Source organism: Thermobia domestica, chromosome 10, assembly GCF_964235325.1.
Source record: "Thermobia domestica chromosome 10, izTheDome1.hap1.1, whole genome shotgun sequence".
Lineage (NCBI taxonomy): Eukaryota > Metazoa > Arthropoda > Insecta > Zygentoma > Lepismatidae > Thermobia > Thermobia domestica.
The window spans coordinates 156,457,517-156,466,829 of NC_137463.1; the positions used below are offsets into that span (position 1 = coordinate 156,457,517).

General features: G+C 36.8%; 1 protein-coding gene across 3 annotated transcripts in view; it reads right to left on the bottom strand.

Annotated features, from left to right (window-relative positions):
• The window catches only part of LOC145662786 (Ig-like and fibronectin type-III domain-containing protein 2), a 1,216,055-nt gene extending 1,207,128 nt beyond the window's left edge, over window positions 1-8,927 (bottom strand). For all 3 annotated transcript variants that reach the window (XM_081728668.1, XM_081728663.1, XM_081728665.1), the window contains exon 1: window positions 8,747-8,927. The gene's annotated coding sequence lies outside the window, so the exon portion shown is untranslated. The remainder of the gene's footprint in view (window positions 1-8,746) is intronic.
• Window positions 8,928-9,313: the final 386 nt, after the last annotated feature.

Consider the following 9,313-nt stretch of genomic DNA (forward strand, 5'->3'; position numbering starts at 1 on the left):
TTAATCAAAATGACATCTCAAAAATTCCGGTTCCATGTACGCGCGCACAAGCTTTTCAGCGTAATCATCATCGGCCCTGTTCGTCGCCATCCAACTGCCTTACAAAATAATCCCTAGAACCATTGGATGTATCTAAGTCTTTAAAATTCCATCTTTTTAAAATTCAAATAGACCAACAACTCCTTCCTGGTGATTTGAATCAGCGGAGTAAATTTTACAGAATATTGTTTTACATGCTCTAAAATAATAATAAACACAGCATTTTCTTTTTAAATAATAAGACGTCAGTAGAAGTAGACCATATTTTTCAAACAGCTTGAGGAAAACTATTCGTATGGTGATAAATCAAGGAACCTTAAAGGCCATTGAACGTCTCCGAAATGAGAAACTATTCACTAAAAACAACGAAAACGTGTTTCAGCGTGTCCGAAACTTCGCTTCTAAGGAGGAAAACGGTATTGTTTCTCTAATAATGAAATTCCTTCTTTTTATTCAGAAAATTCGGAATGTAAAGATTCGTTTAAGTTGGAGATGTGGAATTTGGAATATGGACTTTTAATTCAAAGTAATGAAATAAGTTTCAGCGTTTCAAAAAAACAAAAAAAGAAAGAAACAAACAAACAAACAAAAAAGCTTCTAAGGAGATCATGTCTATATACAAATTTCCCTTTCTTTCTTTTATTCTGAAAGTCCCGAATGTGAGGATTCCTTTAAAATGAAGGTGTAAAATTCGGTCAATAAGTTTTTAATCAAAAATAAGGCATTATATATTTCAGTGCTCCTAAAAATTTTGCTTCTAAAGATGGAAAGTAGATCATTTTTATAATATCCAAATTTCTTTTTAGGTTGGTCATTCAGAAAATGACCAACCTAAGTATGCTTTGTGAGAGGTGTGACATTCGGTACAGGCCCGTATTTAGCTAAGTGCTATTCTGTGCTCGAGCACGGGCGGCAGAATTTAGGGTGCGGCAAAATATTGGAATTCTTTTTAAGGTTTACAATCACAATAAAGTAATATTTAAAACTAGCAACCCGCAGAGTCCGCGCAAGCGCGAGAAAATATGTTAATGTATTTAATTCGCTCTAATTACAGTAGTTACTAATTTGCTAGCTTACCTGATTATTTTTTAAAAAAGTCATCCCTTCCCACTCCCACCCAAGGGGGTGAGGATGAACTTGAACATCACGAAAACTGCTACCGTTAAAGTCAGCAATCTCTAAAACTATGAATTCAACACTAATATCTGTCGTTTTCGATTACTTTTCAAATCTCGCTCCCTTCCTGGGGAATAGAGTATGATCTTGAAACTGAATTGGATTAAAACTATTACTATTCATCTCAGCGACCCCCAAAACTATGAATTCAACTCCAATATTGGTCTTTTCGGAGAGGGGATGGCAAATTGTTTAGAGCACAGGGGTGCACAATATATAAATACGGGCCTGATTCGGTATATAAACTCTGATTTAAAAGTAAGGGAATACTTTTTGGAAAGTCATCTCTAAAGAAGAAAAGGAAAAAATATAAAATTCAAATTCATCTTTCTTTATAACAAAAGTGTTTAAAAATGGGAGTTGCTTAAGCTGGAGGTGTGCTCTTCGATACACAATCTATTCATTAAAAATATGTGATTTGGCATTTTTTTTTAAATCATATTTGAATGAGGAATACAATTTCTGCAATATTCAAATTTCCGGTTTTATATGTATTACATCTTATTCTTCCTGTACGTTCAAAGGACACATTTGTTAGCATTGATAAAATTTAGATGACATTTTCTTACGCAATGTTCGCAGTAACGTCATTTCAGGCTTTGCTTGGAAGGGAAAGGCAATACTCTCCGATATAAATAGTTTGACACTTTTCATTAGTAAATTATTATGCTTTGATTAAAATATATCTCAAACTCAGGAGGGGCAAGTGCCCGCCTGCCCTCCAGAAATTACGCTCCTACTCGTGCGAAATATTAAAGAATCAGTTTCTAGGTTTAACATTTTTCCATATTGTTTTCTGTTGAAGAGTGAACTGCATTACGGTTTAGCGTCCTTTTCAACACTGAGGTTATATGAGACCTGGACGTATTGATTAACGTGGAATCCAAACCACATGAGCTCCCACTGTGAATCGAACGCGAATTTTTCACGCCTGAGTAACGTTAGAGACAAGAGGATAAGGAGTTGTGATTCTGTTTAATATGTATGCTCCAATGCCGTATGTTACATAACTATGATATATATTTATAAACTTCTTGCATTCAGGCATGAATGTTCTTTGTCAGTAAAATGCAGATTCTTTATTTACAAAAAAAAAACACACACACACACACTTTCCTATATAATATTCAAACCCATGTTAAAAATAAACATTAGCACGCGAATTGATTATGTTATCTACTAGCACAAGAGCGCGTGCCTATTAGCCTTTTCGTTTGTTTCTGTTACTCTTCGGTTGAAGATATACTTTCCATACATAGGCTTTAATCATGTATCATGTAGTATACCACTTTTTATCTTATTTTTCTTCCTTTTTTGTAAAATTTAACACTACTTTCGACATGCCATCTGAATTTTTACTTGGAGGCAATGTGCAGATGTTCTATTTCCATTAGGGGGCCGCGGTGGCTCAGTGGTAGAGCGTTCACCTCTGGTGCTAGGGGCCCCGGGTTCGATTCCAGCCCCTGCCAAGTGAACCTTGTGGTGGACAAACACCGTGCGCGTAGGTTTTCTCGGAGTTCTCCCGTTTCCTTCCACTTTCTTCATTCCACAATTTCATTCATTATTCATCATTACCATCTCCTTTAGCCTAACCGACATAACAGCGGGACGTAAAACAAAAAGATTTCATTTCATTTTCTATTTCTATTAGAGAACACGCATATTGGTTTGTAACAATGAAAGAAAAATAGATTTCCTTTAGACGTAAGAATCCAGGTTTAACTTTTCGGACTAGACTCTGGAAGGCCGTCCCACTTTTTGTTACCAGAAGTGTATAAGCATTGCAACATTTGCTCTTTTATTCCAGTATATTCTGTAATTGACAGTTTCATTCTTCTTCTACCCAGACATTAAATCCTAATCATAAACGGAAAACGCCTCAATGCGTCAGACTAATTCCATAACAAGAAACATTCATTGTGTTAGATGTCATTACATACACTATCAATTCACTGCTTGACGCTCATAGATGTCATTACGTACACTATCAATTCACTGCTTGACGCTCATATATGTCATTACATGCACTATCACTTGACTGCTTGACGCTCATAGATGTCATAACATGCACTGTCTCTTGACTAGGACAAAGGCCACATCTAGATTTAAGCATTAATATTTGTGTATTTCAGCAATTAAACCGTCACAATTGTAGCATGGATTGTCACAATCAAAACTGTGTTGTTTCAATTTAACTATTTAAAAATTGACAGTGGTGATACTATTGAACATGAAAGTACTCTGTTTAATATAAGTACAAGGGCTATAACCATATTTAGATTTAGCATTAATATTGTGTAATCGCATATTAGTTGATGGGCAAGTTCAAATAAATAAATAAATAAATAAATAAAACATATTTTAGATATAAACCAGGGGTAAAAGTGAGGGGGAACGCGGGGACGTCGTCCCCTACCTCGAAAAAAATGTACGGCGTCCTCCCCAGTTCCTAAAAATTTACAATGGGCTAAGATAGGCAGAGGGAACGGATTCGATGTTCAGTTGACAGAACAAGTGGAAGAAATGAAATGAAAATTTTCAGTTTTACATCCCACGATTATGCCGTGTACGCTAAAGGAGACGATGATGATCGGAAATGAATGAAATGGTGGAATGAATAAAGTGGGAGGAAACGGGAAAACTTCAAGGAAATCCACACACACAGTGTCTACCACAAAGTTCACTTGGCGCGAGCTGGGATCTAACCAGAGACCTCAGGCAACAGAGGTGAACGCTTTACCACTGAGCCACTGCAACCCTAGAATTAGTGGAGGTATCACTTTGTGACAGGGTGACAAATCTCGTGATTTCTGTACGCTTGGTCCCGTTTCGGATTCAAATATGGGAGTATACGAAGCTTTTCAGATACTGAATCAAGTAATGCGTCAAATTCCACCATAAATAGCAGTCATATTTCGCTTGATGCTGAAAAGAAACAATAAAAAGTATTAATCTAAAAGAATTAATCTAAAATAATAGTGGGTTTTAAAAGGCCAGACTCAGTAGGTTGCAACCTAGAGCGCAGTGACGATGCTAGCTTTAATTTCTTGGTGGGCATTTTTTATACCGAAAATTTGATTTCTTGGTCTTTCTTACAATACATGTCTGGGAGGAGCTGGGTAGCAGATGATGTCACCGGGGCGGCTCCCACCCCCTTGCCCCCTCTAGAGTCCCTTTAGCTCCTCCTCCGCGTTTTATATATTATAGAATAAATTAATGTATTATACTAGAGATTTCGTATGTATGTGTTTTCTATATTACAGATTATACGTCCAGATAGTGGGTTTTACTAATGATTCTGCAATATAAACGTGTATTCAACAATAAGCACGTGTATTCAACAATAAGCAGCTTATTGTTGAATACACGTTTATATTGCAGGATCATTAGTTACACATCAAGCTGCTTGTGTGTAACCACGATTGAATACTCAAACCATTCAGTAAAAGGCATAATCGTGGAGTCGTTAAACTGAAAAATTTCATTTTCCTTCCAACTATTCTCTACAACAATTTTAACGTAATTTACAACGCAAAAACTTAATTTTTATTGGGGAGGGGGTAGGAGAGAGAGCACGTTCTAGGAACTATAGCCTAGGACGCAAAGGTTTGTCAATTCGGCTCCGGGTTTCAATCATTAGTGGATACACAAGTGCCATTTGGGGACAGGATCTCCTATCTTGTTTCTGATGGTATATCTATATATATAAAAGAGAACGTACAAATCCTTTGTCCGCTCATCACGCTAATACGGCTGAACCAATTTCTTTTATTTTTGGGGGGTTATTAGGATTTGGACCCTAGATGGTTTTTATCATATCACTTTAATTTTCAATTACCAGTGTCTTGAGATAATTGACCATTCAGGTGTCCATTACGTACAAATCCTTTGTTAGTTCATCATAGGTATAAAAATAAACGTATTTATATGCAACCCGCATGACCGTGTCACTCGGCGGGTTAACATAAATGACAGGCGTTATAATGGTTTTTATCATATCACTTGAAAGCGAAAAAGTAAAATTATCTAAGTAACAAAGTTTATTGCGTTCGGGGGTGACCGCAGCGAAGCGGGGCGGGTTAACATAAATGACAGGCGATATAATGTTAACATTTACTGCAATCTTCTATGGTTTTTATCATATCACTTGAAAGCGAAAAAGTAAAAATTATCTAAGTAACAAAGTTTATTGCGTTCCGGGGTGACCGCAGCGAAGCGGGGTGAACGCTGCTAGTCTTCAATAAATAATATACATGATTTGTTGTATTTTTGCTGCTAGCTTTAACATATTATGCTATGATAGATAATAGCAGTGTTTTCCTTCATGGCACAACAGTACTCACAAGTTAATACGGACATCTATTTTCTGAAGATTTTTTAAACATGATTTCTCTAGCCGTGTTTAATTTTTGAAGTTACAAAATGAATATTTCAGTTTCTATCGATTTGTAGATTGAAACAAGGCCATATTTAGGTAATTCTGTTAATACATGACAGTACATGCTAATTTCTACTTGCTTAGATAGGCTGCTATTAAACTAATATTAGTTGGGAGAGTAGTGGCCCTGTGTAGTGTAGTTTCTAATGCTCTTATCTTTGATGTAAGCGGTATTGAGTTCGAATCCCGGTGGAGACATTCGGTCGATAAGGTGTAACAGCTTTTCAGGCTAGATATCCTGAGTGAAATTCTTCGTGGTTTTCTCACTCACAGCAGACGAATACCGGGATGGTACTGGTCCTAAGACGCTTCCTCATTTCTTTACTCCTTCTCCCTTCCACGCACACACACGTGATGGGCATGAGGTTATAGGTGGGGTAGATCTTATGTGAATCGCGAAAACAACTGAAAGATATTCTTCGGGTTGCCAGATTCCGCTACTGGTTTCAATACATAGTTCGGCCACAACTATGAGGAAGGTTAAAACGCTAGAGAATATGAGTAATAAATTTCTCGGGAGTGCAGTTGCCTCTGCTCAATTATTCCGTCACTCACCTAGTCGTCCAGCGTGGACGAGCGAGATGATGCCAATGGTTTCATATATCGGAATTTTCTTAGATCTATTGTTTCTGGCATCGTCCTATGTTTGCATATTAAGAGTATGTTTCTCCCAGGCAGTAGCGTATTTTCAGATTTTGCTTGGGGGCAAGAGTCCAGATGTAAATAGATTTTCAAGTTTATTATTGGTACATTAGTATCCTGCTGATTAAAATGTATTTAAAATTAAAACACAGGGGATAGACAATTTCCGACCTGGAGCCCCAAAGGACGCCTTTCTTGCTGGTATTATCCGGAAGAGAAAGGGGCTGTTTCCCTGGATATAAAGAACTGTGATCCATGTCACTCTTATGCAAGGAACGTTTTTTAGCAAATCATATCAAAAGAACGATTGTCGCAAACAGAAACATCAAAGGGATTTATTCCAAGTAGAAACAAGAAGACAGACACAGAAGCAAAGTCGCCAATATATACACCTTCTTTGATGCACATAATACTTCATGTAAAACAATTAATATTGACGAATACTATATAGCCTTATTAACTACAATAAATATATTAAATCGAATATGTTTTGACAAGTATTTCGTAGAATCCATCCCCACTCGAAAATCTAGGGAGGGGGCAATTAGCTGCTGAAACTAGATGCGCACTCAAAAAATTTTGTTGGGAGTGGTCCAAACTCCAAAGTCTGTAGGTTCAACATACAACATACTACGTCTATGTAGTATTGTACCGGTATTATTCTCTATCAGAAAACACAATACAAACACTGCCCTATACCATTCAGAAAAAGATATAGTTAGTTTATATATATATATATATATATATATATATATATATATATATATATATATATATATATATATATATATATATATAAAGAAAGTAAAAAGTCAGATCTACGCCAGTCATTTCGCTACTAAAGAAATGTAGTTTCATTTAAAAAGTGTACAAGTAAATGTCAATTACAAAGTATTTTGGAGGGAATCTAGACCAAGGGGACTCTCCTTGTAGGTCTTCAAATCCCGCGAACTGCCCACCCATGGCCACAAGGATCTTCAATCCGTCAGACATTGCAGCCCACACAAATTTCATTTATGTTTGCGGATCACTAAGTTATACTGCGGTAGAACTTGTCAGTCGAATTTCATGGAAGGAGACGGTATCGCTCATCTCTGATGTAAGGGGACCATGGTTCAATTCCAGGCTATGTGAGTTTGTAGTTTACACTATTGTATTAGTAGGTTTTCTCGAGGTTCTCGTGTTCCAATCATCAATCTCCTCTGGCATACCGAGCATAAGCGTAGTATGGTAGGTAAATTTCTTTCTCGTAGGCTATTTTCAATCGAGTTTATTGGTAAGTATTTAATTTTTGAAAACGGCGTAATCATGGCAAGGAACTCGACGGAGCGAGCCTTGGGTTGAAGATTCCCGGGGTATGTCCTCTTCTTGAGGCAAACTGTGTGAAAGTCCACATTTGTGAATTTTCAATATTACATAGATCAGTTTCCTTTCGGATAAATGCGTCTCGGGGTTTTCTCGGGGTACTCCTGTTTCCTCTCATATCCTCATTCCACCAATTCTTCATTATCATTCAGTTACCTTCCATACGTCTCCCTTAGCCTAACGGACATAATCTTGGGACGCTAAACTGAAAGATTTCATTCTATTTTCATTTTTTTAGATGCACCCAATTTTTGAGTAGGTCTCCTAAACATAGTTTCTTCCAGAAAATTCTATGCAGGGGAGGCAAAAGCAAAATCGAGCCCTTGGAAAAAATTTTCTGGAAGAATGTCTGGTTAAGAGAATAATGATGTGCAATATAACCAAAAATTGGACGTGATTTACGATTTGAGTTCAGTGCCCTTTTTCAACAGTTAGGCTACATGAAACGGGGATCTACAGCTTAACATAAGTTACCGCTGAGAATTGAACCCGGGTCTTTTACGCCAAAGGCGCGTACGCCAATTACTTACCCACGAGGGAGCTAAAAAAAAAGCAAAAAAGAAAAAGAGAAAAGAACGTATCTGAATCATGTACCTTTCCATCATAATACTTGAAGTGCTGATTTGAAGGTCACATAATCAAAAGCTAAACGTTGCTATTAGACAACATCTATCATTAAATTTAGCTCTAACGTGGAAGATATTATTTCGCAATCTTTTTTCAGAGACGAAACTATATCTAAAACGTAGACCCACAGTTGAATATTGAATTCAAAATACATGGGTTATCCTCTGGAATTGAACTTGGCGAGGAACACCAAAGACGAGAATGCTATTTATCCAGGAGGGAGATCTCAAACTGAGAGATATCAAGATATCTAGCATTGGTTATCTCAATGTTCATCAAATGAATAAAACTGTGTCACAGTATTTGTTTTTTCTTCAAGTATTCATATATGACAATAATTTTAAAATATGATTAATAGTATTCAACTTGACATTTAAATTAATCCTTGCTAAACCTTACAAATATTTGCTATTAAGTTTGAAATTTTCATACGAAGAGAAAATAGAAGTATTATTTTACCTTAATAAAAAATGTCCACTCTCATGAATACTCGAGATGACACAACAGAAGATTGATCACAAAGTAACACACACTAGTCGCCCAGTGTAAACAAACGCTTTTCACTTTCGCTTGCGAACTATCAAGCCAAAGCAGCTTACAGCTCGATTTACACGCACCTACAACCTGTACGCACGCGATGTCGGAAGCGGACTGGTAGCAAAACTGGCATGAGGCGGGAGCATTCGTCCGTCACGGGAAAACTCGGCTAAGCTCGGAAGATTTCGGTCGGTGTTCCATTGCTAAAACATGGCATAACTGACGATGTGATAGGGAAAGTTCACCAATGTATGTAGAAGATAGTGAAAACAAAAAAACAAAATTCATATTGTTAGGATTAGGCATGTGTTATTTTTGTTGCCCTTCGCATTGTTCTCTAATGTTTTAAGTCGTTGTTTTACTGTGTCTATTAATTTCCCTCGTCATTTCTTTTCAGTTTATATCATCCGAATAAATAGAAAAAGAAGCATTTTGCTTTAATGCCGCATTTTAATTGGACTCCAAGGATGCATCATTGATTGTAAGGGA